Source organism: Monopterus albus, unplaced genomic scaffold (assembly GCF_001952655.1).
Source record: "Monopterus albus unplaced genomic scaffold, M_albus_1.0 scaffold379.1, whole genome shotgun sequence".
Lineage (NCBI taxonomy): Eukaryota > Metazoa > Chordata > Actinopteri > Synbranchiformes > Synbranchidae > Monopterus > Monopterus albus.
The window spans coordinates 121697-130444 of NW_018128259.1; the positions used below are offsets into that span (position 1 = coordinate 121697).

At 41.5% G+C, this 8748-nt stretch overlaps 1 long non-coding RNA gene across 1 annotated transcript; it reads right to left on the reverse strand.

Annotated features, from left to right (window-relative positions):
* Nucleotides 1-2019: 2019 nt before the first annotated feature.
* Nucleotides 2020-2846, reverse strand: LOC109951358 (uncharacterized). The gene is made up of 3 exons (XR_002273595.1): nt 2764-2846; nt 2181-2441; nt 2020-2101 (listed from the first exon to the last, which is right to left on the reverse strand). It is a non-coding gene; the product is annotated as an uncharacterized LOC109951358 (long non-coding RNA).
* Nucleotides 2847-8748: the final 5902 nt, after the last annotated feature.

Sequence of the window (8748 nt, forward strand, 5' to 3'; positions counted from 1 at the left end):
GCCCGTAACACACGCCTCACACTGCACTCATCAGTTGTAAGGGTGGTACTGTTTTGGACCGAAGGCGGCAGTGTGGCTGCTTTTGATTGTTCCACTTCAAAGCAGGCTAAGATGTTCAACTCCTCTGCCATTGCGGCGTCCCCTGCCACAGCTCAGAGGTTGGTCCTATAGTTGGTCAGATGCTGGACTCCTTGCCACACCTGCCTGCTGTTATTGCTGTCCAAATGGTGTTCAATCCTCCTCCTATAGTCCAACTTGGCCACACTGATGCCTCTCTTCAGGTTCCCTCGCACCGTGCTGTAAAGGGCCCTGTCACCAGACCTAAAAGCAATGTTCCTTTCTTTCAGAAGCCACTGGACATCCCTGGTCATCCAGGGCTCCCGATTTGGATAGACCCAGATGCACTTGTCCACTGTGACAGTGTCTATGCAGTACCTAATATAGCACAGAACACTGTCTGTGAATATCTCCAGGTCCTGATGTTCAAAAACATCCCAGTTGGTCCTGGCGAAACAGTCCTGCAGCTGCTGAGAGGCACCATCAGGCCAAGTTTTAACAATCTTAGTAGTAATTGGAGCAGTTTTCTTAAGGGAAGCATATGCAGGGATTAAAAACAGGGACACATGATCCAACTGGCCCAAGTGTGATAATGGTCTAGCCCTGTAGCCCCTCTTGATGTTAGAATAAACCTTGTCCAATGTGTTAGCTCCCCTAGTAGCACACTTCACGTGCAGATAGAATTTGGGTAGCACTGCCTTCAAGTCCACATGATTAAAGTCCCCTGCTATAATGTGCACAGCATCAGGACATATGCTCTAATGGTACCATACAAATGAACACTAGCTGAATTAGCATTTGCATCTGGTGGTATATACACAGCTGTTTACATGACCATAGAGAACTCGGACGGTAGAAGGACCTGCATTTAACAGTCATAAACTCCAGGTTCGAGGTGCAGTGACTATCTACCATCACTTTATTGGTATACCAGTTGTTATTGATGTACACACAAAGGCCCCCTCCTCTGCTCTTACCAGAGTCCCTTGTCCATGGCGCTGTACAGTATAGCCCACTATCTCAATAGCAGAGTCCGTAATAAGTGGATGGAAGCCAAGTCTCCGTTATCAACAGAATGCAACTATCCTTCCCAAAGTTGTTAGTAGCAATCTGTACCCTCAGTTCATCTATCTTATTAATGAGGAATCTGGTGTTCATAAGATAGATACTAGGAAGTGGTGTGTGTGTGTGGCTACCTTCTGAGCCTGCCTAGCACATCTGCCCTGCAGCCCCGCTTCTGCTTCCTTTCTCTACACCGCCTTTGCCTCCTCCCCGCACGAATGGTAATCCACAGGGAGCTGGGACTCCTCGCTATGTCCACCGGAATGTTATGTAAGTGGAGAGACTCAGTCGTAACACTTCACTCGTGACAAACTAGAGAAGGTTTTAAATGCAGAATAAAAAGTTGCTATGCTTATTACAAAGTATACAGATCACTGAATCAATGCTATGTGTGTTTGCATGCATTTCTCCATATTTAAAGGTTTTTTTTAAAACATACATTTCTCTGAGATGACTTTTTCAAAAGTGTCCAGACACTTCTCCTTACAAACATGCAGCTCAGCACAATGTTTAGTCTAAAATTCAAAATGCAATAATGCAGCCAAAACACTACATCTCAGGATATGCCCTTTGTCAAAATGACAAACACCATTACAATATGACCATGTCCCAGGATGGGCTGTAAACCACATGCTCTACATAGTACATTCTGTATTCTGCCTCACTCCTGTATTGCTAATATGGCACCATTCTAGTGGTCTTTTGTAGAAATATGACACTTCTCTGTGCTGGGAGAGGGATTGCTTCCTATGACAATATACAGTACATTATACATACTGTATGTTGTGTGAGAGAGAGTTATATCGGTCCCAAATGCAGCACACAAGGAAAGACATAGAACAGATAAAGCATAGGAGTCTTATTGTAGAACAATATAATGAGACTGAATCACTCTGGAGCTGGGAGTGGTGAGTTGATCTGGTTGCAATTCTCTGGAACAGCAGGATGAGGCCACTCACACAGGTTAATATTCTCTTGGCTCCTGTGACAGAAACTCAAAGTAAGGCTTTTTAATAGTAGCAGAGAGTGAATGAGATGATCTAGTGGCTTTGTGCACTCACATATATGTAATTGTCTCTTTCAGCAGGTAAATCGTGAAGAACCACAGGAGGCAGCAAGAGAACAGCATTGGCTGATTCCAGAAGATGCAGTCGTGGACCCAAATGGCAGATCAGGTGAGTGGCAAGGTAGGTAGGGCTAGGGACAACAGGACACCATGCCATGATGAAAAAAAGTAGAAACTCTTTCTTTTTTCACAGGACCCAGGTAGATAGGCGATGAAGCCAGACAGGTAAGTAAACTCTGCACAGGAATGGGTGTAGCTGCAGACAGGAGGAGAAACTCAGAACTGGATGTAAGTGTAACATAATTAGTTCCTGGGCAGCTGCTGAGGAGCAAAGAGGAGGAGAGAAACAAGTGAGCGGGTCCCAGAAGGCTGGAGAAAAACAATCACAAAACACAAAATCTATCATCTTGGTTAAAGGAAAGTTTGAAACAAAATACTATGCTGTGCACACAGGGAAAAATGAGAAGAAAAAGGCAGAATAAAGGGCAGAGACAAAATTTACACAGTAGCTCAGGGGAGAAAACCAGGAAGCTTCTTCAACATCTCCACAAGAAACAATCATACAGAGTTTGACTTACAAAGGGCTGCAGCAGAATTGTTACCAGAGGCAGAAACAGGCCAAAACACAGGCTGGCTGGCAGGCAGGCTGACACAGGTTCAAGATTACATGTGAACAAAGTGATTGGAGAGCTCCTTGAACAGCGAGAGACTTTCTGGCAACTGAAAAGTAGCACAATACAGGTTAAATGGGCAGCCAGGAAACAAGACACAAGTGGAACCAAAAAGCCAGAAATTAGGCTGAGCAAATCTGGAATGAGTGACACAGTGCCAAACAGGAAACTCCTAACAAAATAAGAGCCTCAGCCAGGATTTTGGGGAAGGATCATGAAATGTTCATAATATAAACATCTCTTTGCTAATACTGTATCTAAACCTTGCCTGTGCCCCCAACTATGCAGATATTTTTACATTCAGGGCCTATATTGTTTATTTACAGTGCATATTAGTTCCCAAATCTAGTTAGATCTCCTTTAATACTTTTCATATTTTATTCTTATTATTGATTTATACCTATATCATTAAACTTGATTTTTCCTTATAATCTACTTAGGTTTATATAGAGTGTAGCCTTAACTGTAGACCTTCCTGACATCCTTTGTTGTTCTTTCTGTTGAACTTGTGAAGTGGCTGCTGATAATACAAATTTGTACCTTTGGGAATTAATAAAGAATTCTATCTATCTATCTATCTGTTTATCTAATTTTATTACCTTGTAGAAGTCATTAAGACAGGTCATCAAGGAATAAAATGGACAGTCAGGGTTGTTTGCTGCAATTAAGAATTTATGCATTATTATTTTGATAAATTTCTTTTTTTAAGTATATTTACACCATATTTTAATGTTTTTGATGAACAGACATATCATAAACATATCCCGAATAAAAACTAGCAGCACTGTTTTATTTACAGGAAATTTTCACCCTGAATATCAGAGTTGTCTAAAGGCCAAATCACTGACCTTTGGCTGACCCTCACAAGGGGGCTTTTCCCATCATTGTACTTATGTAGAGTATATGTTTATGTTTGTTTCCTACTTAATATTCCAAAACACTTGAGAGGAACAGTTACATGTTTTACTCCATTACATGTAACTGACACCTGGGTCCTGTTAGAATCTAATTTGGCAAAGGAAATCATTAGATCACAGATTAAAATGTGATCCATTATTCCAGATTAAATTATGTAGCAGTGCATAAAAGTATCAGCTACAGACTGATGTTTATAACGAGGTGTCGCTTTGGGAAAATGTCACAGTTCCTCCCAGATCCAGTGGTGCAGGAAGTATTCCCATCTTTTCTATGCAGAACGGCCCATTTCACATCCAGGTGTGTATCATATAATGATTTTATTTGGTCAAGTATGTTACACACACAAGGAATTTGTTTCCGGTACAGTACCGAGGCAGCCATCTGCAGTGCCAACTCGCACCAATGGCTCTAACCATCAAGAGCAACTTGGGGTTCAGTGTCTTGCCTAAGGACGCTTTGACATGTGGAAACCATAATTTGAAGTGCCAACCCCCTGGTTGGGAGACAACTGCTTTACCCACTGAACCACAGTCGCATTGGATCATAACGACTGATGCATTATTGTTTTCATCGCTTTGACGTAGCAGTTGGTAAAGGTGGGGCTAGTGGGAACTACCTTATATACTTCTAGTGTGAACTCCCTAGTGCTGGGTAGCTTGAAAATTTCCCAGCAGGATCAATAAAGTCTTAGGATTGTACAGTTTCGTTTTATTCCCCTGACTGTGAAAAGTAAAGCTTTCACTTAAATTTGCAGTAATTATGAATGTTAGGTATAAAATTTATATGAAACAGTTTTGAATATAGTATGTAAACATGAAGAAAGGAGTGTAAAAACACTGAGTTTTGGTGATGGTGACTGAGCGACAAAAGAATCCAACCTTCGAAAGATGCGTTCACTGAATGCATTTTTTTGTCAAAGCAATGAAAAATTGTCCACATTTTAGCACTGTTGAATAAAAAAAAAAATCAAAATAAAACAAAAACCAACAACAGAACAACACAGTGAAGAACAGTCACTGCAGAACTCACTGTAGTGTAAAGTCAGACTATATAATGCAGTCATCATTATTATTCAAAGGTAAATATGTACAATGCTGTGATGTTCTAATAATTATGGCCAAAATTGTGATGTTTTCTTTTTCCTTACAACATAACATTGTGTTTGCAGTTTTGAATATTAAATGTCTGTTTGTAAAACTGAGTCAAGTTATGATAAAATGTATCTCTGGGCTACATATAGCTACATAAATGGGAAAGCCTAAGAAAAAGTCATAAAAACAAAGAGTTTTCAAACAGATAATCACTATATCTGGGGATGGCACAACTGCTCTATTTCTGTTTCTCAAAGACAGCCAACAATTTTCATGTTTTTCATTGTGTTCTGGCAAGGCTCAACAGGCATTTGCTTGAGACAGAGGCCATCTCTAGTGGGCTGAACAATAGATGACAAACAGGTCTCTTCATGAATCCTTATACACCTGACAGGATCAAAACACTAGCTTTCAGTTTTCAGACTAGAAAACCATTAGAGACATTGATAAATGTCTTCTAAATATCCTTAAATCCAAGTGGATTTTTGTGGCTATTTTAACAAAATTCCCTCAAGGGGTTCCTGAGATACCATATTTATAAAAATGGGACAAATGTACTTATGCAAGTATGAATGGACAACCCAAAAACAACCCAGTATGGAGGCAAAAAAGTATAGCACACCTCCAAGTGTAGACTGTTCCAAACATCATTTGAACCAAAACTGAACCTGCAGCAATGTGAGGGTATATAAAGTTCCAGCAGACAGCAGAATCCAGGCTTCTACTGATCAGAACAAAGTTATACACCAAACATATACATGTATGTGTGTATATATATATATTGGCCCATTGGCAGCACCTTCTTTGTAGCCTGACATACTGCAGCTGTTACCTGCTGGGTCCAATGCAAAGCTGCTTAACAGGACTCATCTGGGATCAGTGACAGATGGACAACCTGTCCTGGAAAGCTGAGCATCACCAGAGCTCCAAGGAAACAGGTAAACCTGTTGATCTGAGCCTTGAAGAGACCCTAGGATATTCACAGTGTAATCACAAGATTTAACAACTGAGGTGCAGTTACAAAAATACTAAATATGAGCACAACCCTGCAAACAAGTGTTGTCATAGGCAAGTGAGTCCTGTGCTTTAATTTAGGGCCAGAAACTTCCAGAATGACTTGAGGGGAGGTAACTTGAGTTTTTCTTTGTTTGTTTAATTTTTTGTTTAGCTGATTGACTAGAATGAATGAAAATACATCTAAAAATGTAGTTTTAAATGTTAGACTTCTCCACATTTATGGTCACTTCCATATTGAAGACAGTACCACCATTTTAGGTGGTCATCATTACAGGGACATTTTATTAGACACATCAAGTCGACATGAAAGAACTAGCAGCGTGGAAGGCCAACTGTTGCATTGCCTCAAGTTGCCTTTGACTGGGCCATTTGAGTTAAAAAATTGGCACTTGAATACACCACACAGCCAACAGTCAATTAGCACTTATATTCTGTGCCTGTGTGGGACTCCCCCTACCAGCAGGTGGATAAGGATAATCACCTTTATTGGCCAAGTATGTTACAAGGAATTTGTTTCCGGTACAGAACCAATGGCAGTTATCTGCGGCACCACCTCAACCAATGGCTCTAACCATTGGGGGCATCAGGGGGGAGTTCAGTGTCTTGCCCAAGGACACTTCGACACGTGGACTGCCGGCACCGAGATTCAAACCTTCAACCTTCTGGTTGGGAGACAACTGCTCTACCCACTGCACTCTGTATTCGCCATTCAGAAAGGGAAAGAAGAAGAGCTAGACTGCAGATATACAAGCTGTAAACAAAGTAGCTAACATTCAAAACTGCTGCTGTTTATAGCTGCCTCTAATGAAAATGAAAATTATAAGTTCAGGAGCAGGACCATGCAGGTGACTTTTTCCTGTCACTTGCCTACAAATACCCAACACTTTGGCTACCAAGTACTTTTGTTTCTCATAAATGTTAGTGGCAATTTCATCCTTATGAGCTATTTCTCTACAGTGTCTTGCCAATTCTCCATGCCAGCTGGTCAGGGACTTCATCTCCCATTTCACTTCAAAAGACGAGCTGCTGTACCTTGGACAGGCCCAGGGTCTTTTTCCCACTGATTCTCCGACACATACTGGGCTCTATCCTATCCTACATCTGGCATACATTCACTGTTCAACCACTCCATCCTCAGCTGTTTACAGTATCTAACTCATCATTATTGCTACCATTCTGTGGGGCCACAAGTGAACAAGAAAGTCAGTCCTTGTACATTCAGACAACCAAACAGTGGTCAACATCATTAATAAATCCCAGAGTGACTCTCTAGTTATTATGCCATTCATTTGTCGCCTAACTTGGCTATCTACATATAATGCACAGGTTCCTAATTAAATTCAAATACATTCCAGGGCATCTCAACCAAACTGCTGATGCTCTCTCTCATTTTTCTTTTCAGACATTCAGAGAATTGATGCCACATGCAGACCCAGACCAAACACTAGTGCTTTCCATTCTGCAACCATGCTCACCAGCTGAACCCCCATCTGACAAGCTTGCTCACATTAGCTTGGGACACTATCCTCTACAGAATCACCCCACCCACCCTTTCTTCCTATTGGACAGCATGGAACACCTTCTGTTCATTTCATAACCAATTCCACATCCTGTTCCCATCCTTCACCAAACCATAACCAGCTTTACGTCCTACCTTTTCTACCTAAAACACCACAAAGTACCAACCGTCAAAGGTTACCTGAGTGGAATCAGTTTCTTTCATAAGCTCATCACCAGAAATCATGACACCCCTGCCACTCAAGCTTAACGTAGCATGTTAATTAAAGGTTTGCAGCAGGCTTCTCCACCTACATCTCCTAAGCACCTGCCATTCACATCAGACATGTTAAGCTTATATATGCACATCTTATGCCACAAACTCCAACCCTGCCAATTGATTCTCACCCTACAAGCATTGTTCTCTCTAGCCTTCTTTGGCTGTCTCTGATGTTCAGAATTCACTGCTACCTCCAACCATTTTGACCTAGGATGTCACCCATGCATCTCCAACCTCATCATTCAATCAAACACCTGCCTAACATTTCAGCTTAAAAGAAGCCAAATCAACCAAACAGGAACACCCCAATTAATTCACTACTACAAACTAAACAATCCTCTAAGCCCGTACAAACCACTTCTACGGCTCCTTCTACTTTGCAAATCACAGAATGCCTCCTCTTCAGACCCTCTCTTCATTAACAAATCTGGTCAAGTGGTCACTCATCACTGGTTTCTCACCTACTTCAGGCACACACTACTATTGTCAGGCTTAAACCCCCAACTGTTTTCCAGTCACTTCTTCAGATATCAGAGCAGCAACCACAGCGGCCCACAAAGGCTTACTCGATCATCTCATTAAGAGCATGGGATGATAGACTTCTCATATCTACCAGCAATACATCCGCTCAAACCTTCAAGACATGTACAAAGTCCAAGTTCTACTAATCTCATAAGAAGATTTTGGGGATCTACCATGCCCAAGAGTCATGTGGATTCTCTGGAAGCATTCCCCCAAGATGCCCTAACAGTCACCAAGCAGCATCAGTTTGAGTCACAAAAACCCACCTCACTCACACCAACATGAATTATAAGGAGTGGTCCTGACTAGTGACATCGAGAATATGGCTGATAAGAAGTTGCACATGACACTGCTGGTCTCTGTCCTTGGTCTTCTGGTTGTGGAAGAACAAAGGGGGTTGTGGAGGTGAAAAACAAGGGGAAACTGCAATAAATGGGTGAAATTCTGGTTATTACAGTGACAGGTTCAATTGTTCAATTGTTCTATTCTTGTGCATTCATTAAGCCAGTTAAAGTCTCTTTTGCCAACAAGGTCGGCCACCCATTCAACATGCCAAATCAGCTGAAA